The sequence below is a fragment of the Theropithecus gelada genome, chromosome 15 (assembly GCF_003255815.1).
Source record: "Theropithecus gelada isolate Dixy chromosome 15, Tgel_1.0, whole genome shotgun sequence".
Classification (NCBI taxonomy): domain Eukaryota; kingdom Metazoa; phylum Chordata; class Mammalia; order Primates; family Cercopithecidae; genus Theropithecus; species Theropithecus gelada.
In genome coordinates this window covers 82,435,684-82,463,217 of record NC_037683.1, presented here as the reverse complement: position 1 = coordinate 82,463,217, position 27,534 = coordinate 82,435,684, and the positions used below count along the sequence as shown (strand labels likewise).

The following is a 27,534-nucleotide window of genomic DNA, read 5'->3' as shown; positions in this document are numbered from 1 at the left end:
AGGTTTATTCATTGTGAGGACAGAAGCCACGATGGCTCAGAGAACTGGCAGTGACTGAGCTCCTGCCACCAGCAGCCTCGGAGGTGAGCAGAGGGCCCCCTCTCCCTTTGAGGGGAGTGAGTGTGTGTCTGTGTGTGTGGCTGGAGGGAGAAACCTTTTCAAAGAGGAACCCTCATCCAAGTTCAGGGGCCTTTTTCACCACATATCTCCATGAGATTTATTTTTCTTTCCAATATCATACCCCAACATGTACACACACAAGCACACGTTTAAAGCTAGCAGGCATTGTTGACTGCGATGTTTATACTGTGATGACTGTATTACACACGTTATTTCATTTACTCATTAAAAATACCCTGTTAGGTGAGGTCTCTGGCTATTTATTTTGTACATTTGAGTATTAAGACTATCTTGTCTGACCTCTGGTGGCATCTGGATTTGACGTAGGTCTGACTGGAGTAATATGTCCCATACATATTGCTTTGAGCCATCCAATCACTGCAGAAAATTAGCCCTTTCGTGTGTTTCTAAGCTATCCCCAGCAACCAAGTTTCAATTATAAAAGAGAAAAAGAGATACAGAGATCCATTTCTCAATGACAAATCTATTTCTATAGACAAGTCTTGATTATTTGATTTCATCAAAGGAACAAGGAATAGATGTTAAAGTATAACAACAGAAACCTTTGACACCCCCACTCATACCACATACAGAAATTAATTTGAGATGAATCCCAGACAAAATGTGAAAGTTAAATCTAGAAAGCTTCCAGGAGAAAACAAAGGACAACGTTTTCATGCCCTTGGGGTCATGTCTAAGAAGGGGCAGAAGATAACTTGCTGGTGGGATGGGGGAATGTTCTTTATCTTGATCTGGGTGATGGTGACTTGGGTACATAATTTTCAAAATTTATGGAACTATAAAGATTTCTGCATTTTTACTATATATAAATTTTACTTTAATAATGAACTGTCAGCATAATAAATAGTATCTGCTTTTCTCCCTACAAAACTACCAATCATCCATTCAAATGTATACTGAGTGCCTACTTCATTCCAAGTGCTGGGCTTAAACTAAAAAATAAGCAGACATGGTCAGAACACCAACTGAGGGAGCTTCCCAAAATGTTGGGGCAACAACCTAAGTGTGCCTTATTTGATGAATGGTTAAAGAAAACTGTGGTATACATATACGAAGGAATAGTATTCATCCTTAAAAAAGAAGGAAATCTGCCACTTGGAACAACATGGATGAACCTGGAGGACATATGCTAAGTGAAATAAGCCAGACTCAAAAAGACAAACACTGCGCGAACTCATTTGTAAAATCTAAGAAAGCTGAACTCATAAAAGCAGAGACTAGAATGATAGTTACTGGTGGAAAGAAGAGGAAGTGAGGAGGTGTTAGCCAAAATGTATGCCAGGTGAGGAAGTTCTGGAGCTCTGAGGCACAGCATGATGACCATAGTTAATAATCATGTATTGTATACTTGAGATTTGCTAGGAGTGTTGATCTTAAGGGTTCTCACAACACAAAAAATATACTCACGTGAAGTGGCAGATATGTTAATTTTCTTGATGTGGTATCATTTTACAATGTATCACCTTAAACATATACAATTTTCAGCTGGGCGCAATGGCTCACGCCTGTAATCATTCCCAAATTCTTAAATGTGACCCTATCTGGGAATGAGTTTGTCGCAGACATAATTAGTTAACATGAGGTCATACTGGAATAGGGTGCGTCCTACTTCAGTATGACTGGTGTTCTTATAAAAAGGAGAAATTTGGGCATAGACAGAGACACAGACACACAAGGAAAGCTCCGTGGAAGATAAAGACAGAGATATATAAGCCAAGGAATGTCAAAGATTGCCAGCACACCACCAGAAGCTAGCAGAGGGGCGTGGAACAGATTCTTCTTTACAGCCTCAGAAGGAAAACCCTGTTGACACCTGGATCTCGAACTCCTGGCCTCCAGAACTGTGAGACAAATTTCTGTTGTTTAAGCCATCCAGTTCATGGTACTTTGTAAGGGCAGCTTAGCAAACTAATACTGGTGGTATAAATGCCTGAAGGACAAGCTGGCCTCGGCAAATAGGCTGACTCACTGACTTTCCCTCCATAATACCACCTTGGGAAAACAGAACTTCTCACTGACATGCGTTCATAAATAAACACCTTAACTTTTAGGAAGTTTATACTTTAGGCCACTGAAAAAAAGTACAATTCATATTTCTTGCTAAACACTACATTTTCTGTCTTTAAAAAGTAAGACCTGGCTGGGTGCAGTGGCTCATGCCTGTAATCTCAGCACTTTGGGAGGCTAAGGCAGATGGATTGTTTGAGTCCAGGAGTTTGAGACCAGCCTGGGCAACATGGAAAACCCTGTCTCTACATTAGCTGGGCATGCTGGCACGCACCTGTAGTCTCAGTCACTTGGAAGGCTGGGGTGGGAGGGCTGCTTGAGCTCACAAGGCTGAGGCTGCAGTGAGCTGTGATCATGCCACTGCACTCTAGCCTGGGTGACACAGCAAAACTGTCTCAAAACCAACCAACCTAACAAACAAAAACCCAGAACAAAAAGCAAGGCCCTTCCTCAGTAAAATCCAGCAAACGTTTTTTTTAAACCTTTTTTATTGACCAGGAAATGCTAGATAGCGTTTATGCCTTAGCTTTCAGACTCTACTCAGGTTGTCACTATGTCAATGTGCTAAAAACACACGGTTGAAATGAGCACCCTCAGCATGTAAGTGGTATCCTTCAGTCAAAACCTACATTACTATTAGGTCTGCAGAAGCTGCTGGAAAAAATAATATGAAAACAGATTAGAAAAGCAGCTTCGCTCTCTCAGATGTACACTGTAATTACAACTGTTCAGAGATATTGGAAAATCATAAACAGAATTGATTTTCTGTGCTTGCTAGCTTCAAAGAGGTGCAGAATGACAGGAAAGTTCTCTCATTCGTGGCTAGGCTGACACCAAACAAATTACGAGTTCTGATCTGACTAATCAGAAAATGTCACAGAAGCTACTGGTCTCTGTTATACAGGTCGACACCTGTCCTGAGTCACTAGGAACATAAGCAGTTTAGGGATAGACACACTTGCTCTGGTTTCTAAATCATGGTACAGCTTTAGTAATCTCTGGCAGTGGTTCTTTTATATACTATAAAAGTTAACCTTGACCCTTTCTGTAAGTTAAGGATCAAGGCTAGGTGTGTTAGAATCTGACATTAGTAACACTCCAATCACTTAAATAGTGGTTCTCAAGCTTTAATGTGCATTAGAATTGACAACAGGAAGCTGCATTTTAAACACCTTGTTTCAGAAGCAGGTGATTCTAGAGCCTATACTTTAAGAAATGCCGGCTTAGAGAAATGGTAAAGCAGTGAGATGTGCAGTCCAGAAATGGTGTGGTATGCTTCTAAGAATGACTGAGGACCAGAATGATCCATCTTAGCAAGAATGAAGATTAAGGCTGAGTGTGGTGGCTCACACCTGTAATCCCAGCACTTTGGGAGGCCGAGGTGGGAGGATTTCTTGAGTCCAGGAGTTTGAAACCGGCCTGGACAACAGAGTGAAACCCCATTTCTACAAAAAATTAGCCAGGCATGGTGGCACGCACCTGTAGTTCCAGCTACTTGGGAAGCTGGGGTGGGAGGATCGCTTGAGCCCGGGAGGTGAAGGTTGCAGTGAGCCAAGATCATGCCACTGCGCTCCAGCCTGGGTGACAGTGCGAGACCCTGTCTCCCTGCCCCCGAAAAAAATGTTGAGTAAGATATAGGCCAAAGGGAACTGCTGAAGGCCCTGCCTGTGCCTCCTGGCTTGGTGCTAACTGCTGTAGTGCTGGTGTTTAGAGTCTGTAGGGGTTAGCATTCTGGCTCAGGAGGCTGGGGCCTGGCTGGTGTTCAGGAGCTCTGAATTCCACTTAGGTCAGGTATGTAACCATTTACCATGTCACGCTGAATAAATCCTACCTTCCAGAAAGCACATATAATTTAAACTAATAAATAATTAGGCCTTTGGTTAAGAACCATGAACATGCTGCCCATTATTTTACACTGTTTATAGACCTGACTTCTTGTTATATATTAATGTGCTTAGCCATCTGTAAATACAAATATTAATGTTTACAAGCTGTCACTGAAACGATATACCCTTTTCCCATGTTTTTGACCTACTCTTGAAAAGTCTAAATTATCCATTTTCAGAGTCCAATTTAAGCTTTAGTTATTTTGCATAATGCCTATCTTTCATAGGTATGTCTAAATCCTATTTACATAAAATTTCTTAATGGCTATTACTAAAAATGCTCTCAAAATATTTATCATTGATGTATCTACATATCTACAGCCTCTCCTTAGATTTTTTTTCTTGTTAATGTGTTTGTTTTACTTTATTTTATTTTTCTGAGATGGCGTCTCGCTCTGTCACCCAGGCTGGAGTGCAGTGGTGCGATCTCAGCTCACTGCAACAGATGAGGTTGTTGTATTACGACTGAGCTGATGCAGGAGCCGACACTGGAAGGCTTTAGTTCTTGCCTTGTGGTCTCCCCTTCTAACCAGCATTACTTAGCTGGGGCTTGCTTGGGCAGTCACTTTATCTTTCTGAGCTTGTTCTTATCCCTATCACAGTGATAAAAATCACTCTCCTTATTCACAACAGGGTTGATGTCAACAATAATATGTGCAAGTGTCTACCATCTGCTTGCCCTCAGAAGGCACCTGTTAGATGTCCTTGCTCATGCTGGAGGTGCCTGAATTTACTCTCCTCATTGTCTCCTGGTCCCTGCAGCAGTTGGGAGAATTCAGTGAGGTTGATTGTTACAAAATTTGTCCCTTGTGTTCAATACATTTTAGTTGTTATTAGTATTATCGTTGAAGATAATTATATAAAGAAACACATGTTATAGACTTGACTGGCTCAGAAGGAGTTGTGTACCAGTAAAGGTTTAACAACCAGCATTTGGAGGAAAAACCCATGTGCATATGTATGAACATAAGGTTTTTATTTTTATATTTTTATATTTTTATTTTTTGAGAGAGAGTCTTGCTTGCTGTGTTGCCCAGGATGGAGTGTGATGGTATGATCTTGGCTCACTACAACCTCTGCCTCCCAGGTTCAAGAGATTCTCCTGCCTTAGCCTCCCAAGTAACTGGGATTACAAGCATGCACCACCACACCTGGCTAATTTTTGTATTGTTCGTAGAGACAGGGTTTCACCACATTGGCCAGGCTGGTCTTGAACTCCTGTCCTCAGGTAATCCACCTGCCTCGATCTCCCAAAGTGCCCGGACAACATAAGGTTTTTTTTTTTTTTTTTTTGTTTTTTTTTTTTTTGAGACGGAGTCTCGCTCTGTCGCCCAGGCTGGAGTGCAGTGGCCGGATCTCAGCTCACTGCAAGCTCCGCCTCCCGGGTTCCCGCCATTCTCCTGCCTCAGCCTCCCGAGTAGCTGGGACTACAGGCGCCGCCACCTCGCCCGGCTAATTTTTTGTGTTTTTAGTAGAGACGGGGTTTCGCCGTGTTAGCCAGGATGGTCTCGATCTCCTGACCTTGTGATCCGCCCGTCTCGGCCTCCCAAAGTGCTGGGATTACAGGCTTGAGCCACCGCGCCCGGCCAACATAAGGTTTTTAAAATAAACTTTACTAATAAAGAATGTGGGCTGGACATGGTGGCTTAGGCCTGTATTCCCAGCCTTGGGAGGCTGAGACAGGCAGATCACTTGAGGCCAGGAGTTTGAGACCAGACTGGCCAACATGGTGAAACCCCATCTCTACTAAAAATACAAAAATCAGCTGGGCATGGTGGCGCGTTCCTGTAGTCCCAGCTACTTGGGAGGCTGAGGCACAAGAATCGCTTGAAGCCAGGAGGCAGAGGTCACAGTGAGTCGAGATCATGCCACTGCACTCCAGCCTGGGTGACAAGAGCGAAACTCCATCTCAAAAAAAAAAAAAAAAAAAAAGTGTAGTAGAAAATTTAAAATAATAAAATACACAATAATTTTTGCCATCAGTTCCATATAACCAATTGATTGTCACAGAATGCTTTTCTAGATTTTTGCAGTTTCGTATCTTTAGCCAATCTATGACTGCAACTGGTGAATAATGAAGTTCCATTTCAACATGGTATTGGTTGATATTTTCCTTTATATTAATAGGACAAAATAAAATAAAGACATCAGTCAGAAATTTATTCTTTCGTCAACGGTATGAGAGACATTTTTGCTGAAGGGAAATATAATTTTCAAATACTAGATTATTTCCTCAAAGAAATAAGTGTGCTTTTGTCAATGTCACAGCTATAGATACAAAGCATTTCTAAGTTTAGAAAACAGATAATCAACAAAACAATAAACCTAGGCTTAATTTATAGCACTTTTCAACTGCTGTGAAATAAACATTTCTACGTTAATACATCAAGGTGATGCCACTGAACGCCAGGAGGCAATGCACAGTAGCCCACCATTAGATAGTATATCCATGATGTAGATAAATATACACAAATTATCTCAAGAGCATAGATAATAGTAGGTAAGTAGTGGAATAATTAAGAAGAGATCAGTTTTGACTATTACCTTTTAAAAAATACAGTTCATTTAATTGTAAGTTTATATAATTTGATTGTTAATAATGGCTGTTCTTCATGGCATTGGTACCAAAACAGATATATAGACCAATGGAACACAACAGAGGCCTCAGAAAGAACACCACACATCTAGAACCATCTGATCTTTGACAAACCTGACAAAAACAAGCAATGGGGAAAGGATTCCTTATTTAACAAATGGTGTTGGGAAAACCGGCTAGCCATATGCAGAAAACTGAAACTGGACCCCTTCCTTATACCTTACACAAAAATTAACTCAAGATGGATTAAAGATTTAAACATAAGACCTAAAACAATAAAAACCCTAGAAGAAAACCTAGGCAATACCATTCAGGACATAGGCATGGGCAAAGACTTCATGACTAAAACACCAAAAGCAATGGCAACAAAAGCCAAAATGGACAAATAGGATCTAATTAAACTAAATACCTTCTGCACAGCAAAAGAAACTAACATCAGAGTGAACACGCAACCTACAGAATGGGAGAAAATTTTTGCAATCTATCTATCTGACAAAGGGCTAATATCCAGAATCTACAAGGAACTTAAACAAATTTACAAGAAAACAACAACCCCATCAAAAAGTGGGCAAAGGATATGAACAGACACTTTTCAAAAGAAGATATTTATGCCGCCAACAAACATATGAAGAAAAGCTCATCATCACTGGTCATTAGAGAAATGCAAATCAAAACCACAAATGTGGTACCATCTTATGCCCGTTAGAATGGTGATCATTAAAAAGTCAGGAAACAACAGATGCTGGAGAGGACGTGGAGAAATAGGAATGCTTTTACACTGTTAGTGGGAGTGTAAATTAGTTCATCCATTGTGGAAGAGAGAGTGGCAGTTCCTCAAGGATCTAGAACTAGAAATACTATTTGACCCAGCAATCCCGTTACTGGGTATATACCGTAAGGATTATAAATCATTCTACTATAAAGACACATGCACATGTATGTTTATTGCAGCACTATTTTCAATAGCAAATAATTGGAACCAACCGAAATGTCCATCAATGATAGACTAGACAAAGAAAATGTGGCACATATACACCATGGAATACTATGTAGCCATAAAATAGGATGAGTTCATGTCCTTTGTAGGGACATGGATGAAGCTAGAAACCATCATTCTCAGCAAACTAACACAGGAAGAGAAAACCAAATAACGCATGTTCTCACTCATAAGTGGGAGTTGAATAATGAGAACATATGGGCACAGGAAGGGAAGCATCATACACTGGGGCCCGTCAGAGAGTCGGGGGCAAGGGGAGGGATAGCATTAGGAGAATTACCTAATGGAGATGACTGGTTGATGGGTGCAGCAAACCACCATGGCACACGTATACCTATGGAACAAATCTGCACATTCTGCACATGTATCCCACAAGTTAAAGTATAATAAAATAAATAAATAAATAAACAAACAAAATAATGGCTGTTCTTAACAACTGGCTTGCAAAATCTGACTCTAGCAGGCCAGAAGATGCGGGCTGTGGCATGCCACTGCATGAAGGCAAGAGGAAAACATTAGGAACCAATTTTTGCATAATATATTGAAGTTGCTGCTTCCACTGGAATCATTGTGGCTGCTGGCAACATGCTGGAGAGGTGGATATCAGTCAGGGAGCCACAGATCCTGGTGGGACCCCAGAAAAATCACAGGGTGTGCTCAAATCCATATGTTTATATGGAATTTCTTAACAGAGATTAAAAAACACAACTAAATGAACACGATTTTTAAAAGCAACAGCCCATTTTCTTCAAGTCTAAAAATGGAAATCTGAAAAAGGGTACACACCATCATGTATGGAATACAATATATAGTGAGGGAATAAAGTTCACATTTGGATGAACAAAAGTTCCATCCATCTTGGTATTCCTGACCTACTTTGCCTTATCAACACTTTTTCTCATATTGCGGGAAAGATTATCTCAGATGACTGCATGCATATTGCTTGGGTAGGACAATTTCCTACTAATTGCCAGGAACAACCAAACCCCAGTGGTAATCATCAAAGCTTAGGCCAATCCTGTTACAAGTACACAATGAATACGCATCTAAAAGACTTGGCAAAGTGCCTGGTCCTGACAACATGTAATTAACCCCAGCTATAATTCTAGATGGCACAGAGTTTCAGTGAGAAACAATTTAAGGAAAAACACATGTTCCTTTAAACAATTTTAGATTTCATCAATCAATGATTTTAGAAAGTTATCATCATCCTTTATAACATATAAGAACATGTCAATGGAAAAGCCATTGGATTCAGAGTTGAAGAACTAGATTCTGGTCTTGATTCTGCTACTACCTAGCTGTGTGATGTTAAGTAAGTAATGTCACCTCTATGCACCCTGGTTTTCCAGTTTCTAAAGTAAGGGTGTTGGGGTAAGTAAAGGCTATTTTTTAATGAAAAAATCAACCTCAACAACTAAAACAATTTCATGTCCTATGAATTAGAAATTCAGCAAATATGTCCTCATGTTACTCACTTGGACAACCATTACAGATTTTTTAAAGTCGCATTCTCTTTTGTTCTTCTGAACAAACACTGATTCCCCTTGTTTCCAAATGTATATTTGATCTTTTTTCAATGTTTATTATCAGTCTTCCCCATTGAAGTTTGTTTACTTATGAGAACAAGGCTCTCTTTCCCGTAGATCATAAAGCAATTCCTGGAAGGGCCTCGGGTGGGAGGATATGCTCAGGTACAGAAGGTATCTCACAGTGTTGACCTATTAAGAAAATGGGTGATTCTAGACTCTGGGCTGGTGAGCATTTTTCTTCTACCTTCTGGCAATTTCTTATAAATGGTAAAGTCTTGTTTTAAAAATCTGAGTCTGTGGTTTTTTTTTTCTTCCCCTAGTACTGTTCAATAAAAAATTCTACAGTTTCAAGTATATTGTGCCTACGATCAAACGATGACACAATCAACACCCTTAATAATAGTAATAGCTGCCCCTTATTGAGGCTCTGAGCCTGGCACTTTACATACATAATCTCATTTACAGTTTTTTTTTTTTGAGACAGAGTCTCACTCTGTCACCCAGGCTGGAGTGCAGTGGCACAATCTCGGCTCACTGCAAGCTCCACCTCCCGGGTTCATGCCATTCTCCTGCCTCAGCCTCCCAAGTAGCTGGGACTACAGGCACCCACCACCACACCCGGCTAATTTTTTTGTATTTTTAGTAGAGACGGGGTTTCACCATGTTAGCCATGGTCTCCATCTCCTGACCTTGTGATCTGCCTGCCTTGGCCTCCCAAAGTGCTGGGATTACAGGTGTGAGCCAAAGCGCCTGGCCTCATTTACAGTTTCAACTACCCATCAGGGTAGGTATTATCATCCCAGTTGCATACACGAAGCACATGAGGCCCTCAGAAGCTACGCACTGTGCCCAAAGACACAGGTTTCCAACCCAGGTTTGGCCGGATAGTAAATATATAACTTCCCTTACAATGCCTCCCTCTACAAATAAAACCCCCAGCAGGACACAGGCAAGACAGGCAGAGTGAAATTTAGTAGAGAATCTTGGAGAGGTTCAGTGCTTGGAGATTTCACTCTTAAAAGTCTCTCATGAGACATAACTAGGAGCTGAGATAGGATGCCTCTTTTGAAGTGGTCGATGTGACATTTACTAAGCAAAACTTTACAGTCAACGATGCAAAAATAAATAAATAAATAAATAAAAAATAAGCAAGGATCCTAACACACTGTCCATCCTACAAGTATTTTCATGCTAGGATTAAAAAAAAATGAGCAGAATGTATTGAAATATCATGTGCTAGAAATGCATGGAAAATAATCTGTAGATACTATGTATGTTTCACAACTGTGTGAAAATACAACTAACTTTTATTAAGCAGTTATTATAACAGGTTTTTTTTTTTTTTGAGATGGAGTCTTGTTCTCTCACTCAGGCTGATTACTGCAACCTCTGCCTCCCAGATTTAAGCGATTCTCCTGCCTCAGCCTCCTGAGTAGCTGGGATTACAGGCATGCATCACCATACCCGGCTAATTTTTGTATTTTTAGTAGAGACGGGGTTTTGCCATGTTGGCCAGGCTGGTCTCGAACTCCTGACCTCAATTGATCCACCCACCTCGGCCTCCCAAAGTGCAGGGATTACAGGTGTGAGCCACCGTGCCTGGCCCCAGAACAGGTTCTTAAATAGCTAGTTTGATCCTTGATTTAAACATCAAAACAATTCTATGGTATGGGGGTTATGATTCCACTTTATATAGATGAGGAAAAGGACTTTTAGAGAAACTGTGGAAACATGCCCAAGGTTATACTAACATAAATGGTTTTAACCAGAATTCTGAGCCAGATCTGAGTCTTCTCTTTTCTTTCTCCACACTATTAATACAAATTATAGTGAACTTTTTGCCCACTCAGCACTCCTTTCTTCTGTTGGTAAGAGCAGCTCACTGGGCTTTTAGGGAGCAATCCTTCTGGAATTCTGTATAGTCCCGTTGGGAATGCACATCAGAGTACCTCACCCCCATGGGGGTGAGCCTTTGAGTCATCAATGTAGGCTCATCAGACTCTTAGAGAAATCTGAATCTTGGGCAGTGCGATGAATGATGTCAAGTGGTAGGAGCTGAGTAATAACACCAGTATGTCCATGAGTCTGAGGCTTGCCAGAGAAAGAGAATGTCTTCTAGAAGATGCTGTCCATGAGTCTGAGATTCTCTAGAAGCAAGCTTGATGAAAGCATGGAGTGACAGATTCCCTGAACTGTTGGATTCTCACCCTGTAGCAGTGTCTGGGAGAGGGCAGAGGCTCCATAAATAATTGCTCAATGAATGACTGAATCCTCTGAGCTGCTGTATTTCATATTCTTCCCTTGGCTTGGTAGTTTAGCTTTTTCTTTAGATTATGTGAACTAATTCTTATCTTCCTCATGATTTTCTTTGCTACTTCAGTTTCTCTTGCTTGTAAGCGGAGAACTCTATCTGATACCTATTATTTCCACGGAGTTGTTACATAAGGACCCAGCCTTATGGAGTTCTGTTTGTCTATAGCAATGCCCTTCACCTATTATTCTCACCCAAGGAAGGAAGCTCTAGAAAACTCCTCAGTTGGGGCAGCAAGGAACTGCAATCTGTTATGAGAGATCATTTATTAGATGGTGTAAAGGTCCCCACAAAAAAGTCCAGCTACAACATGTGGGGAAGTAGTTTATTCCCACAGTGCCCTTGATTCATTCATAGGTTGAAACAACTACCCTAGGTATCCAAAAATGGCACACATGCATGAAAAACTTCTTTTTCCCAACCCCAAATTCTGGAAACTGGGACATTTGAACTATAAGATTCAAAACTGTACATATTCAGTCTTATATGGATTGGGATTCTATGGCAGGTGAAAATGTGATCTGCATAATAAATCAATCACAGTTAAACTCAGCTGCAAAAAGACCCAGGGTATTAATATTTGGCAGATTACTTATTCATCTTCTCTGCACACAGCTGTATACTGAGTTTCCCATCATTTCAAGTAAAGCCTCAAGAGACAGTTTTAGAACACAATCCCCCAACATTTACATTATAACAAAGTGTTACTATAATGCATGATTGTGGTATAGGTTTCTGTGATGTCATTTTGAGAGAGGAAGCACCCACGCCTTTTTGTTTAAAACTAACCTCCATACTATATCCAGATTTTGTTTATTTTCCTTAATGCCCTTTTTTTGTTCCAGAGTCCCACTCTGGATACCATGTGACATTTAGGTGTCACATCTCCTTGGGCTCTCATAGACTGTGATGGTTTCTTAGACTTCTTGTTTTCGATGACCTTGACAGTTCTGAAGAGTACTCATCAGGTATATTGCAGAATGTCCCACAGTTTGGGTTGCTTGATGTTTTTCTCATGATTAGACACAGTATTTGTAAGTTTTTGGAAGGAAGATGACAGAGGTAAAGTACCATATTAAGTCAAGGTTATGCACTATTAACATGACTTCTCCTTGATGATGTTTACCTTGATTACCTGGCTGAGGTAGTGTTTACCAGGCTTCTCTACTGCAAAGGGTACCCCCACCTTCCTTTCCAGGCTGTACTTTTTGGAAGCAAGCCACTAAGTGTGGCCCACACTTAAAGGATGGGGTGCTGTGTTCCACTTCCTTCAGGGTGGAGTAGCTATATACAGTATTTGGAATTCTTCTGTATGGAATTTTGTCTCTTCTCCTCCATTTATTTCTTTATTCAATCATATAGTAATATTAGTATGGCCTCTTGGATATTTATTCTTTGGGTTATAACTCAAAACTGTGTTATTTTATTGCTCAAATTGTTCCAATTTTAGCCATTGAGAGCTCTTTCAGTCGGCCCCTGTACCCTCTGATATACCCCCATTGTTTTGCTTTTTGAATACAAATAGCCTTTTTCTTTCTTTCTTTTTTTTTTTTTTTTTGAGATGGAGTCTCACTCTGTCACCCAGGCTGGAGTGCAGTGGTGCAATCTCAGCTCACTGCAACTTCCACCTCCTGTGTTCAAGCGATTCTCCTGCCTCAGCCTCCCGAGTGGCTGGTATTACAGGTATGTGCCGCCACGCCTGGAGAATTTTTGTATTTTTAGTAGACACGGAGTTTCATCATGTTGGCCAGGCTGGTCTCGAACCCCTGACCTCAGGTGATCCACCTGCCTCGGTCTCCCAAAATGCTGGGATTACAGGTGTGAGCCGCTGCGCCCCGCTGCCTTTTTTTTTAATAGATAAGGATAGATACTGTATTTTTGGATGGTTTGCGTACGGAAACACTGAGGAACTAGGCTGAACCTTCTCATCCTTAAACACAAAGCTCTTGTATCACTTTACAGTTAATTCAGAAGTTTAAGATTGACTTCATTTATTTCATTGTTCATTTGTGGGATAAAATCTGTACAACAGCTGTGTGTTGGGGTTCGGAACTGGCTTCGTTTCCTTAAGTCATTCCCAGCCTGTGATTGGTGCTGGAGTTCAGGCTGAAAGGCTTGGTCTTGCAGAACCAGACTACCCATCAGAAGTGGCAAAGGTGAGTTAAACTCTACTAGAATGTTAGCCTTTCCAGGGATACCCTCTGCCCCCATCTTCACCTTAGACTTTCAAATTAAATCACAGAACTAATTGAGTCATAGAATATGTATCTTACATATATTCTCTTCATTGTACTAGATAGTCATATGTATTTTCTTATCTCATCCTCACATCAATCTTGTGAAGTCGATATTATTTGTAGATGAGGTGATTAAGGTGCAGGGAGGTAAAGTAGTGTAGCTGGTCAACAGCAGAGTGGCATTCTAATTCAAAAGCCTCTATGCTAGGTTACCTGTCCAAGCGGAAAACCACGGCCATATAACCTTACAATTTCCTCAAAGGATGCACATCCTGCCAAGTGGTGGCAGCTTAAGGTTCAGGCCTACGTAAGGCCACAGGCCTACGGGTCTGGTTTCACTTTGCTCATAAGGAAAGGGGAGAAGGTTTATACACATATAACAAACTTATTTTTCCTTCTATCAGGCTCTGTATTTATTGCGATCAATCAACCTCCTCTTGGGAGTTAAGAGAATTCCAGAATTGCAGCGTTTACAAGGAAACCTACAGGCATTCTAGTTTAAAAAGTCCCGTGCTATTTCTCTCCCCTCTACAGCAGTCTTCCCAGATGGCTGCTCAGTTCCAGTGAGAGGTTTAGCATTTTCAGGATAGCCTATTTCTTCTTTAACCACACTATTAAACTCTTCCTTATATAGAACAATCCTTTCTTTGTAACTTCCACGCATGGGTTTTGATTCTGCTTTCTTGGGGAGAAGAACTCTCAGCCTGAGCTGACATGCCAGGCTCATCAGCTTCCTGCATGGGGAGTCAGGTTAGCCTGGGTCAGATTCTGCTTATTTTGTGGCAGTCCCAGGAGAGCACCCTTCGCAGCAAGGCAACCACAGAAGTGAGATGCCAATTTATTCAAAGTTCAGCGTATTAATACATGCCCTGTTCTGAGATAGCTAAGATCGGATGTTTACTCATGATGAATAAATATTAGCTCTTTACTTCCCTTAGGGCCTTTACTTCTCTTAATGGCATCATAATCATCCTTTTATAAACCCTTAAGAAACGTTTCAGTCCACTGTGTTAGTATAATGTGCTCTATGGGTGGGGGTGGAGCCAAATGAATTACTAAGTGTCTATCAGGTTCAAAGTTCAAAACAAACAAGTCAAGGAAATCTTGGACATGCCTGGATACAACAGCAGTCTTAAAGAAGAATGATGACTTACTGGCAAAAGAGAAGGAAGTTTAAAGACTGCCACTGGGGAAGAAAATGCTATTGATTTCATTTCCTTCTGATATGAAGAGCAGGTGCTCAGATGCACTGAATTGAAAAACAAGTGAGATGGGGGAAAATCAAGTAGCTTTACAAAATGTCAGGAGCTTAGAAATAGGAGATATATATTTATTCAAGTTCTTTTTCTCTTGGGGATCAGATCTCAAGTTTTCATTTAATTTGGCTTGAAGAATTTGACCCATTGAAAGCTACTGTCAGAACAGGAAGAAAGCGCCTGAAGTCACCACCACCAAATACTGACTGCCCACGGTTGAAGGAGCTATTGTCTAAAGTGTAATAGCTGTGTGATTTAACTCAGGATACACCTGAAATGTGGAATTTCAGGCAATGACTACATAATGAATGTCCCCACTACCATTGTAAAGGTCCCTGATCAGGGGAAGTGTTAGTCACTGTAATAGTTGAACTAAAGCAAATTATCATTGGCAGGGACATCAAATGTGTCTTCCTTCCACAGATAATTTCAGGCTGACTACAGGGTCATGTGATCTATGCAACTGCAAGGATTCCTGGGCTTAGAATGGTTCCTTTCTTAGTTTTTTTTTTTTTTTTTTTTCCTGAGACAGCCTTGCTCTGTCATCCAGGATGGAGCGCAATGGCGTAATCTCAGCTCACTGCAACCTCCGCCTCCTGGGTTCAAGTGATTCTCCTGCCTCAGCCTCCTGAGTAGCTGGGGTTACAGGCGTGCGCCACCATGCCCAGCTAATGTTTGTATTTTTAGTAGAGATGGGGTTTCACCAGGTTGCCCAGGCTGGTCTTGAACTTTCGGACTCAAGAGATCTGTCTGCCTTGGCCTCCCAAAGTGCTGGTATTACAGGTGTGAGTCACCGTGTACAACCGCTTGCTTTGTTTAATGCTCTGATATTCCCATCTTGAAACTGTTAATAATTTTTGCACACTGGTCCTCACAATTGTATTTGAGATCCTGCAAATGTAGCCAGTTCTGAATGGCTGTGATGCTTTGGAAAGGTCAAGTTATTATGAGTAATAATCTAAATCAAATATAAGTTTCTTTCATCAATACAATGAGATAAAGGTTCTTTTCAAAAGTAAAAGAAGGGTGGCATTTTAGGTTGAGAAAGAAACAGAATCATAAGGTTTTAGAGACTGGAGATCTTAAAAATCACGGTAAGTAACACGCAGAATTTGGACCAAGGTTCTGTCATATTGAAATGTTTTAGTTGGAGAAGGAGACAATTTAGAATTGCCTTGAAGTTGTCAATATATATGACAATTGTGCTATTAACCATGAATAGTTCTCTCTCTTATTTACCTGATAAACCTTTAAGAAATATGAAATGAATATCGGTGCAGCTCTAGGCACCAGAAATGAAAACAGGAATTAAGTCAGTTGCAAGATCAACTATCATAAAGAATAGTAAGCTTGGCCACTGTCCCCGTGCCCATAATTTTAATCCTCTGAGTTCCAAATGCAGTCTAGATGGACTGAATAACTCCCTTCAAATCAAAGAACCACGTAAGAAGAGTAGGTAAAGCAATTAGTAAACCTCTGATTTTTCTACAGCAAGTAACAACAAAAAAATCTATCTGTTCTCTATGAGGCAGTCAGAATTTGAGGACTTTAAATCATTTGCAAAGGGAAAGAAATGCTTCATGACTTGGCCAGAAGCTTACTTTACCTATTTATCTTAAAACAGCTAATCATGACTCTTACAATTTTGAATGCATTTAACCAGTTCTCTGAATTCAGAGAGGACAGATTTTTCTACTTGCATATGAAAAATAATATTTCTGCCTTTAGTAGGGGAGAAATGTGCTCAAATCTTTTGATTTTACACAAAACAGGAGTATTCTGTCTAGAAGGAAATGTTTATTCTATGTCATTTTTTTCCCCAAATCAGTATTTTAAATTAAAAAAAGATCTTGATAATATATACTGTAATGACCTTGAATAATTGGAGAGAGTGAAATATGTATTTCTGTTCAGGTAAAAATGGTGTGAACACATGCTTCCCACTTTGCTTCTTTTCTAAAAAGTCATAAAAATGAGGGAAAAGCCTAAAACACACCTGATTCACAAAACTCTCAAAAGACTTAAGAATTAGAAGCCTCGGGAATCCATGAAATAGCATGTGTCAGGGTAAGAGGAGGCAGCTAAGTTAAGTATCTGTGGTTGAAAGTCTGGTTAAGCAGCAGGTAGGTCATCTCCCAGAACTTCTACCTACATGCAACTGCCTTTTCTCAACCCTATTTTAAGAATGGAGGTTTATTCTCTGGAGTGGGTGGAACAGAGGGTCTCCAGATTGGGGATCATTAGTCACAGCACAGGGATAAGGGACCAACTGAAAATAAGGAGATAAGGAGGCACTAGCCCGCCAGATTCAGAGACAGTCCCCTCCCCAACGTGGCTTCCATCAAGCTGACAGCCAGTCTTTATCCTCCAGGCTGGAAAGACTGGTAGAGCCTTTTCTGGGAATCTAATCAACCCAAGAAGAAAGACAAATACCAGGTTTCCCCAACTACACAGTCCAGCCAAATCGCCCTACAGTGAAACCCAAAGATGACAAGCCCCAGCCATGCACTTTGAACTTCTAATCATTTTGTTAGTGCCCCACTTCTCGTCTGAAACAGTTTTATTGATATACTGTACATATACCATACAATTAGTTGCTTTAAAGTATATAATTCAATGGCTTTTGGTATATTCAGAGTTGTGCAACTATCACCATAACCAATTTTAGAATATTTTCATCACCCCGAGAAGAAAATTGTGCTCATTAATAGTTACTCCATTTTCCCAAAATCCCCAGCACTAGGTAACTGCTAACGTACTTTCTGTCTTGATAGATTTGTAGTGACACGCTTTTAAGTATGAACAGACAACCAAGGATTACAAGAAATCTCAGAAAAGCTACTATTGTAAAAGAGATCAAAAATATAGAAAAAAGCTAACTAGAATAACCTAAGATTATGCAGGGGTTAGAAAATGCCAAAAAACCCTTAGACTCCATCTATTATTTGTATCTTCAGATAAGTTACAGCAACTATGAAATAAAAGAATGGGATACTAAAGGAAGAAATTATCAGGACAAGAAAGAGGTCCTGGAAAGTAAAAATGTAACAGTAGAACTGATTGAATTAGAAGACTGTATGAAAATCTGAGGAAATCTCACAAACAATAGAGTAAAAAGACAAAGAGATGGGAGACAGAGAAAAAACAACAGAAACATAGAAGACTAGTCTAGCAGCTTCAATTTTCAAACGAGGAGATACACAGAGAAAAGAAAAAACAGAGGCAATGAAATCATCAAGAAAATTTCCTAGACCTAAAAAGAAAGACCAAAAAGGAAAAAAGAAAAATTTCTAGACCTGAAAGACTTGAGTATGCAGATTGAAAAGGTCCACTGAATACAACACTTTACTACAGATGAAAATAAGACCAACTCCAAGACAATTAAGAAAAAGACATCTTTAAACTTTCAGAGGTGGGGAGAAAATAGATAACGTGCAGATGACCAGGAAACAGATAAATTTGAACTTTCGAACAGCAACTTAGGGAGCCTGAAGACAATGGAATAATGCCTTTGAAAACCACTTCTGAAATAAAATTCTATACTCTGCTAAACTATTATTTACAAGTGACATTAGCATAAACACATTTTCAGACATGCAAGATCTCAAAAAACTAACTTCCCATGAGTCCTTTTCTCAAAAAGATACTGGGGGATGTGCTCTGTAGAAACAAAGGAATAAACCAAGAAGAGGAAAATATAAACACTATGAAGCATGGAGTCAACTTCAGAGACAAAATGAATTCCCAGAACAAAGGTGAAAGAAGTTCCCAGGATAACATCTGTGCACCAAACTTAGCAGACTAGACAAGGTCAGAAGACTCTGGGGACAGATTATTCAGTTGAGTAACTGCTGAAACACCCGATGCGTCTGAATCAATCAGACATTTTAAAGAGTTTGAGATTCAATGATTAATAAATATGTAGACAACTAAGTAAATAAAACAGAATGGAACATCATTTTGGGGAGAAGTATAAGGAAATATAATGAAACTTTACAACAGGGCACAGTTGCGAATATATTTATGATATAAGGTAAATTACCATCTAATAGAAGTTATGACGCAACTCTACTAGGAGAATAGAGAGGATGAAAAGGGTTAGTGTGAAAGTGGAGTGCTAAAAGGGAGCTATATCGTCCTCTTCCAAAGTGAGAACAAAAACACTGGAAATAGAAACTCAAATATTTTGTTTAGAGAAATAACTAAAAAAAAAATCAGATAAAAATGGTGATTGCCTTTGGTGAGGAGGAAATAGGGGCGGGGAATGGATGGGGGTTGGCAGTTTTAATAACGGTCCTGGAAGAACTATTTGACTTTCATAAAAATAAAACCTAGAAAAATATGAAGAGAAGTGTGAAGAGAATATAGTATTTCGTGCCATAGAAATTTGTATGATATAATGTAAAATGGCAGTCACACTAGGATTACAATCATATCATGAATGACACACATCTGAAATGGTCTGATGGGGTTTACAGAGGCATTAATGATTGTATTAAGGTAGTGAAATTAAGAATAACCACTGTCTTTTCCAAATTTCCTATATCATAAAGTTCCTATATAATTTTCATAATCAGAAAATGAATTCACAAAGCAGAAAAAGTTTATTCCTAATTATAGACTGGAACCTGGTTCACAATTATTTCTGTCATTCATATCTATGATTTTTCAAGTTATCAAGGAAAGCTCCTGAATAGCTGGTGGTTTCTTTCTTTCTTATTCTTTCTTTCCTACAAGTCAGTGTTGGGAGTACTATGAATCAACAATTCTAAAAATTGTAAGCCGATCAAAGGTGACGATTACACTTAGTTTCTCCTCTCAGTGTTTGACATAATATTTGCAACACCATAAAAATACTTTTCTCTGTCCCCAATTCTGAGGAAATGTGAAAAACAATTTTTCTAAATATCCAAGGTTAATACTGCTTGAACCAGAAAAAGTTAACCTTTTAAAATTTGTGGTGTGAGACGTTTGCATTATGATAACTTTCCAGCACTGTGGCCTGATTCTTGAGGCACCTTATGCAACATTCCAAAGAGCCTATCTAATTTAAAAAATAATTAAAAATATCAATGTCTAAGTATGTGATTGAATAGGAGGCAAACAAAGCAAAAAATTATATCTAGTTTACAACTTAAGAGCTACAAAATCATGAATGTTGCTTGGTTGTCTCAATAAAAATGAATCCTGAGAAAAATTCCTCCGAGATTTGCACAAACTGTTCTTTTGTCTGTAGGATGCTCTGTTTCAAATCCATTTCCAGAATAGGCTTTTAGTTTGAGGGGTAAATGATCCGGTGGGTGGTATTTTAGTTTAAAGAGTCTAAACAATTACTTAAGAAGCAGAAAAACATGTTTCATTAAAAAAAATCATTCTGGCTTTTTCCTTACAGTCTGTGTTTGGCACAATCACTGGTGCCTACACAAAAGCCACAGTGTCCTGTCTTTGCTAACAGAACCCCAGGTTTAGAGTTTAGGTAGTAGGTGGAGATCTGTAGTGATGGGGTTCAGGATATTCTACCCATTATATGGCAATTCAGCATTTGAGAAAACAGCTCCTTGGCCAGTTGTGATGGCTCATGCCTGTAATCCCAGCACTTTGGGAGCCCAAGGCGGGTGGATTGCTTGAACTCACGAGTTCAAGACCAGCCTGGACAACATGGTGAGATCCAGTCTCTACAAAAAATACAAAAATTAGCCGGGCATGGTGGTGCATGCCTGTAGTCCCAAATACTCAGGAGGCTGAGGTGGGAGAATCGCTTGAGCCACGAGGCAGAGGATGCAGTGAGCTGAGATTGCCCCACTGCACTCCAGCCTGGGCAACAGAGCCAGACCTTGTCTTAAAAAAAAAAAAAGAAAAAAGAAAACAGGTAATAAACCTAGGAAGGTCACTCTCTGACCTTCTCTCACCCTTATTCCCTGAAGCAGGCAATAAAAGAATCTTCTGGCCTGTAGTAGGCCGTAAGACCCCACTTGAGAGGTGCCCTCCCTATACCTGGAGGAAGGAAATATACTTATCTCTGAAGACACAGGGACACGGTGACCAATCTGAACAAAGAAGTCTTGCTAAGTTTCACCCAGTCTTTTACCATTAGATCATACCCCCTTTGGTCAATCATACTTTCCACTTCTTCATCAACTCTAGCATAAAAATACACAGGTTTGCCTGTTATTTTGGGTCTTCATTTCTGAAAGCTCCTCTGTCGTATTAAAACATTAAATACATTTGTATGCCTTTCTCTTGTTAATATGTCTTCTGTTATAGGGGTTATAGGCATGAACCTAGTGATGGGTAAAGAAAAGACATCTTTCTCTCCTCTGTAGTAGTCTCAGGGGAGGTAGCCCTCTTCCCAGCCTCCTTTGCAGCTAGAGGTAGTCGTGCAATCCACTTCTGGCCATGAGCTGCTAAGAGGATGCTACTGGGGGCACAATTGGGCAACCTCCCCCATAAAAAGCCTTGCAATGTGGAATTTCTCCCTCCCCACCTTTTTTCTTTGCTTTTTCTATTTCCTTCCTGCAGAAGTCCCTGGAGACAGGATATGATATCTGAAGCTATGGCAGCCATCTTGTAACTATGGGGCCACAAACAAGAAAAGCAAAAACCAGAGTGAAGCATGGCAGAGCAGAAAGATGGAAAGAGCCTGGATACTTAAGAGTGTCACTGTGCAGCTGTACCCACCCTAGACTGCATACACCTGACTTTAAGTAAATGACAAATGTCCTTTATTCTATCTCAAGTCAGTGCTTCTCCATCTTTTTTGTGTCATGACATTCACAGTGGGTGGTAATATTTGTACCACCCTCTGGGGAGCACAGAGGAGACTGCTGGCACCTGAGGTGAACTATGCTGGGGGCTTCAGATGCCCCAAAACTCCTCCCTACCTTGAAGTCTGAGGGGATACATATCTCTGCACATCTCTTTGTGGCTCATCAATGGGCCTCACCATACAGGTTGAAAAGTTCTAGTTTAAGCCATGCTTACCTGTGACTTGACTGAATGTACTTCTAAGTAAAACTTGGACTCAATGCTGCTTGTCAATGGAAAGTGATGAGATATATAAGATATCATACATTCTGTAACAACATATGAATATGCAAAAAATACTGATCTTAGCCCAAATCACATCATATGATTCTACTGACAGAACTATTTGCTATTTAACTTGTGTTCTATCTTGTCATTAATGGTGCCGCTTCCTGATTAACTACAGGTACATTTCATGAGATCCAAAAGTAGAAATTTTTCTTTCTTTTTTCTGAGACAGAGTCTCATGCAGTTGCCCAGGCTGGAGTGCAGTGGCATGATTTTGGCTCATGCAACCTCCGCCTCCTGGGTTCAAGCGATTCTCTTGCCTCAGCCTCCTGAGCAGCTGGGACTACAGGCACGTGCCACCATGCCCAGCCAATTTTTGTATTTTTCTAGAGATGGGGTTTTGCCATGTTGACTAGACTGGTCTTGAGCTCCTGGGCTCAAGTGATCCTCCTGCCTCGGCCTCCCAAAGTGCTGGGATTACAGGCGTGAGCCCCCTTGCCCAGCCTATAGGAATGTTTCAAATGATGCATTTGAGAATACATTCATAATGGTTGAAGAATTACAGATTTTAGGGAAAAAAGTTTCATTTCATCTAGAAGTTCATCTTATGGGTCAAGTTATTATGTTTTCTATATGGTCTTAGGTTTGGGTACACAATGCCCTTGGCAATAATTGATTTTTCTATGAGCCTGACATTTATGTTTCTAAGCAAGTCCCTTTTGTCAGCTCCACCAGTGCTTACCATAGAGGGTTGATGGGTGCAATAAATAAAATAATATCTGTAAAGCTCTTGGCTGACTACATTGCATACAGTACACATCAAAGACATAGTTCTTAGGATTATTATAAACAAAAATGTAAAAAGAATGTGCATGAATTAATGGTAGTCATAACTCATTGGATAAAAAATATCTTCCATATGGATAGAGTAAAATACTACATAAACATTACTATAAAAGTGCTATAAAAATATGAAGCTCTCACCACTCCCCAGAACTCATGTAATTATTTTAACCTGAGGCCAGCTCTCAGGTGACCCACCTTCCTGTTTTGGCAAAGAAGTGCCATGCTCTGGTTACATATGAGAGCTGTGTATTCTTAAACAAAAATATCCAGTTCCCCACTTTTCCAGAGATCACACTGAGAGGGCTTTACATGGGAGTCCCTTGTTTATTAAGAACTGTTTCTATGTCACGGGAGGCCAGGAAATGAATTTTAAATCTGTCTTAACCACAGAATGATACATAGGACAAACAACAATAGCAAATTGGGGAGCTCTGCTCTCTCTCACAGTGCCTGGGCTGATAAGTTCAACACATCTGTTTGCATTTGAAAAGTCAGATGTATTAATTATTGTTACAAACACAAATAAAAGTGATCAATGTTAATCTTCCTGGAATTAAACCCTTTATGAAGCGACACTGTCACTTGTGGAATCCTTTCTTGGTTCAGCCAAGCATGAGCATCTCGAATGTTGAATGTGGATAATTACAAAACATCTTCTGGGCACTTATGCCAAGGACAATGAGCAATATGATCAGGGATGTGCAGTTTTCACTCTGTAACACTCTTCCTTTACTGCAGGCATCATACACAGCTCCAGGCAAGTCATTTTTCCTAACTGTCTGCCTAACTCACTTTGTGTAGATTTTTCATTGAATACCATTTGCTTTCTATTGTGACTATTTATACAAATATTATAGGCTCTCAAGGGCAAAGATTTTCCATCTTTTCTATCCTTTCTAGCATCTTGTTTGGACTTGTTTGTGAGCACCAAGGAGACACCTCTGGGGATTTACAGATATACTTGGACAGCACTTGACCGTGGGCAGATGGGGCAAGAGCCAGTGAAATTTGGGTATTTGACTGCAACCCTGTTTGTTCCCACATGTAGAGGAGATCTAGTGCAACCCCAGTTACCTGGAGCAGTATAACAGCACAGTCACTGCTGTTGTATCAACATTTTTCGCTAGTCATCTCTTACGTGGGGCTTGTCTATGGGGCACGTTGGCATTGGGAAGTTCCCATTTTCTGATTTACTGTCTCATGATGAGATACCAATCAAAGCTAAGATACAAAGAACTCTTTGAAAAATAGCCTTTTCAACTCATCCACACCCAATCGGAAATATACTGATTATGGATTAACTCATTATTAATGATTTTGTCTATTTTGAAAGAGCCTGCCCTGAACAAGGAGTCAGGAAATGTAGGTCTTAGCTCCACTTTTGCAATTAAGCTATGCTACAAACCTTAGAATCTTTGCTGAGCAGTTCTCTGGGCCTCTCTTGATCTGTAGACGAAGAAGCAGAGGCAGATGAAACACATCCCATCTAATTTGTAGTTTAACCCTACAACTACAATAAAGGGTTAAAAAAGGACATAAACCTATAAAGAGGGGAGAAGATTGGAAGAAGCTAAGAGAGAAAAAATTGAGGAGTCTGAAAGGCATATGAACAATTTAGCAAACTTGAGAGGAAAATCCTGAGCTACCACTGGGAAGAGCAAAGAAATATATAGCCAGGCAAAAACCTTTCCCCATTCCAACAGAAGACTAGAGGATTTGATTTTTTTTCTCCCTGTGGAAGACACAGAACAGGGTATGTGGACCCAGGGACACCAGAAGCAATTGAGGTAAAAGAAAGAGAGGAAGTGAATATGTATACTAGATGCGAAGACATCTGTTCCTGCCAGACGTCCCAGAAGGCTGACAGCCAGGCCTTTCTCCTCCAAGCAAGAAACTGGAAGCATCTCCTATAGGGAGCCTGACCAGCTCAATAGCTTGCTGGTCAACAAACTCTTCTCAGGTGCTTAAGTTTCCAGTCAGGGATTTTTTTTTTTTTTTTTTTTCTTGCTCTGTTGTCCAGGCTGGAGTATAGTGGTGCAATAAAATAACAGCTTACCACAGCCTCAACCACCCAAGCTCAAGCCATCCTCCCATCTGAGCCTCTGAGTAGCCGGGGCTACAGGTGTGTCACCCCACTTGGCTAATTTTAAATTTTTTGTAGGGATGGGGTCTCACTATATTGCCCAGGCTGGTCTCAAACTCCTGGGCTCAAGCAATCCTCTTACCTCGGCCTCCCAATGTGCTGGAATTACAGGTGTGAACCACCACACCTGGCCTCTAATCAGCTTTTTAGTCTCCCACTCAAACCTTAGTTGAGCAGACAAATGAAGATTTCCAAAAATCTGAAGAAAACCTCCAGCATAGAACATGTAGACTGAAACAAAGAGAAAAAGGCAGCCTGGATGAAAACTGAGACTAAAAAGGGAGAAGAAACAAAAATCAGAGCAAAACAACAAACATAATCCTAATATCTTCAGGAAAAAAGAGAAATTACAATCATGAAAACAGGAAAGATTGCTAAAAATAAAATCTCAGTGAACAAAAAAAGAATTCTTATAAAACATGGTAACGGAAATCAAAAACTCAGTGGAAGGATTAGGAGATGAAGTTGAGGAAATCTCTCAGAAACTAAGATAAAAACATAAATAGATGGTAGTGAAGACAGAAAAGTAGAGAAAATTGGAGGACAAATCCAGGATATTCTATATGCATAAAAGGAATTACCAAAAGGAAAAAGAAAATAGAGAGGAGGAAAAAAGAAAATAGTTAAGAAAATTTCCCTAAACTCAAAACATGAGTTTTCAGGATGAAAAGGCTCCCTGAGTGCTTAGCATGCTGGCTGAAAATAGACCTGCACCAAGGCCTAGCATCATGAAATACTGAGACACTGGGAGAAAATTGAAGAGTTTACAGGTTTCTGCAATAATAATAATACAAAGAAAGAAAGAAAGAGAGAAAGAGAGAGAGAGAAAGAGAGAAAGAGAGAGAGAAAGAAAGAAAGAAAGAAAGAAAGAAAGAAAGAAAAAGAGAAAGAAAGAAAGAAAGAGAAAGCAAGCCAGCCATTTACAGAAGATCAGCAATCAGAATAGCACCGGATTTCTCAATGGTAATTGGAAACTAGAAGACAATGGAGCCAAGCCTTCACCATGTTGAAAAAAAACCCCAAAAGATTTGCAATCTAGAATTCTATACCAGTGAATCTATCAATCAAGTGTTAGGGTTAGAATAAAGACTTAGACATGGAAGATCTCAAATATTTTGCCTGCAATGAATATTTTTCATACTGGAGGATGCTGTAGATTCTTTGGAAAATGTTCCATCAAAATGAAGGAGTAAACCAAGAAAGAGGAAGACGCAAAGAGGAAGATGTAGGAGACGACAAACAAGGGAACTGATACAGACAAGAGGTGACTAGAATCCCTAGAATGAGGGAGAAGAGAGGCCCCAAGGTAACATTTGTACATCAGGTCCTAGAGGCAACCAGTTCAGTCCAGGCTGGTCAGAAGCGACTGGCAGAAACTTCTGCAAGACAATAAAATGAACAGAACCTCATGCACTTAACTTGTTTGAGAAGCAATGAAGACACTGGTGGAAAGCTTAGGGTTCCATTAAGGAAAAATACACAGAAAACTAAGCAAACCGAAGAACAAGGCAGTTATTTATTACAAGAAAAACAAAACGTCACACAGGAAAGGAAACTCAAACATAGTATATGACACTATTCACACAACCATAATAAAACACTCAATATCAATTGGACTACAGTCAAGATGTAACTACACAGGGAAACTGGAAAGGTGTAGGAGAAGGGGGTGGGAACAGTACACATACGCGGTATGTGTGGGGTGGAGAAAAGACAGCTAAATCTTCGTCTTCTATAGTAGACAGTTATCAGCTAATGCCTATACCCAATAGATCAAGCAATAACAATATAAGCATGTTATTTAGAAAAACTGAATTAATTGCCAAAGGAATCAGCTCAAAGAGTTGAAGGTGATTGCACATGGAGACAGTAAACCATAGGGAGAGGAGGACTATGACTTGCTCTTTTTCTTAACACATGTTACATGACTATTTGTCAAACTCTGGACATAGAATTTTGATACAAAAATAATTTATAAATTTTAAAATCAATCAATACATTTTTTAATAAACAAAAGGGCTGGATGACATGATGGCCAAAGGTCCCACTCATCTCCAAAGCTCTGTGATTCTTTCAGGATGAGTTTTGCTACTTAGGTTAGAAAGGCAGGAGGGTGGACAGGGAAAAGGCGAAGGCTCGACTGGTTTCCCAAATGAGCTTTGTCCTGGCCTTGGAATACTTGGCCTCTCTCCTGTCACAACTCAGTGACTACACAGAAAGCAGCAGGTGAGGGTGGTTGGAATTAGGAGAACACCAACCCAGATGCACCTGTATATAAATAAAAGACAAAAAATCTTCTCCCAGACAAAGTGCTTAGTCAGAATCATTCTTCCAGTGTGATGAGAAGCAATGAAAGAAAAGACAGAGAAACTCTACCATTTTTTCCCCCATGTAGCCTTCAGGATGAAATTTGCATTTTAGCAAAATCCTTCATTTTGAAAACAAGTCTGGTCATTTTTAAGTTATTTTATGACCGTCCATGCACTAATTTATAATAGGGCTGTCTGGAAAAATAATGAGCTCCTTTACATCATTACACATTTCACCTTT

The 27,534-nt window shown here is 40.0% G+C and overlaps 1 protein-coding gene and 1 long non-coding RNA gene across 4 annotated transcripts in view; one reads left to right on the top strand and one right to left on the bottom strand.

Annotated features, from left to right (window-relative positions):
* PIP5K1B (phosphatidylinositol-4-phosphate 5-kinase type 1 beta) overlaps positions 1 to 27,534 on the bottom strand; it is a 308,400-nt gene that overhangs the window by 29,586 nt on the left and 251,280 nt on the right. The gene's annotated exons all lie outside the window — the stretch shown is intronic.
* On the top strand, positions 1,811 to 25,565 carry LOC112608123. The gene is made up of 3 exons (XR_003115948.1): positions 1,811 to 1,984; positions 21,483 to 21,667; positions 23,742 to 25,565. It is a non-coding gene; the product is annotated as an uncharacterized LOC112608123 (long non-coding RNA).